Source organism: Octodon degus, unplaced genomic scaffold (genome assembly GCF_000260255.1).
Source record: "Octodon degus isolate 3935 unplaced genomic scaffold, OctDeg1.0 scaffold00344, whole genome shotgun sequence".
NCBI classification, from domain to species: Eukaryota; Metazoa; Chordata; class Mammalia; order Rodentia; family Octodontidae; genus Octodon; species Octodon degus.
The window spans coordinates 101650-102985 of NW_004524920.1; positions in this window are offsets into that span (position 1 = coordinate 101650).

The window sequence follows — 1336 nt, forward strand, 5'->3', positions numbered from 1 at the left end:
TCTTTTAAATTTAGAGTTCATTCGTTTCCAAGTGAGAGGATCATTTTGATTTTTGTTTTGCTGAACCATGTATTCAACATTTGAACTTTCATTTAAAATTCTTGTAAAACAATGAAGAAAATTAATGTTACTTTGATATGGATTTTAGTAAGTTTTTTGAGAGCTCTCTTTCATACATTAGTGGCTAAATGTACATTTCAAACATGAACTTTTGGATTTATTTCCAGATAATTCAATGAGTATAGGGAATAAGTGATGGATTAACTATGAAGAGGTAAGGTTAGAGACCATTTTAAACTGGAGCACAAGTACCTGAGGTTTCATAGGACAATTCTCCAATGTTTCAATGCAGCTGAGCTATACAAATACTAATATATACCCTTCTACTGTTGGTGGGAGTGCAGGCTGGTACAACCATTATGGAAATCAGTATGAAGATTCCTCAAAAATCTAGGGTTAGAGGTCCCATTCAACCCAGCTATTCCCCTCCTAGGTAATTTTCCAAAAGAAGTGAAATCATCTTACCACAGTGATATATGTGCACCCATGTTTACGGCAGCACAAATTTTCATAGCTAAATCTTGGAAATAACACAAATGTCTATCAACTGAGGAATGGATAAAAAAGGGATGGTATTTTTACACGATGGAATATTATTCAGCCATCAAAATGATAATTGTAAGACTTTTGTAGATAAATGGATTCAACTAGAAACTATATTGATAAATGAAATAAATCATATCCACATGTGCAAACATCATATTATCTCCCTAGAATGAGAACTTGAAAAAGCAATTAAAATCTGAATAGTACGATAAATACTGTGAGAAGGAAAGAATTTGTTTAATGGGAAGGAAAAAACTGAGATGAGAAAAAGGACAAATGAAAGAAGCAACAAAGATATATTTAAATATATATCCAGAATAGTTTGGAAAATTGTAGTGTCAATTTCTGCTGGTTTACATGTATACTGTGCCTAAGGAGAGTCACCTAGAGTGAAAAGATTCTCTCAGGCTTTCACAGAGAGCAAATTGGTCAAGCAATGGTCCTGACTCATTCAGATGACAGGCACTGACAAATGATCTACAAACTGCTGTACAGGTTTTCAGGGCAAATCCTGAGGGGATTTGACCGACCTTGTCAGATACAAAAGTTACATTTTTTGTTATATAGGTCTTGCTTTAACTTGGTCTTAACCACCTAGCAGAAAAGTAAAACCACGAGGTACAAAAAGTAATGCCAGGGGCCAGGGAGATGGCTCAGGGGAATAAGCACTTCCCTGGCAAGCACAAGGGCCTGAGTGCAATCCCCATTTCCACAAAAAAATAAAATAAAA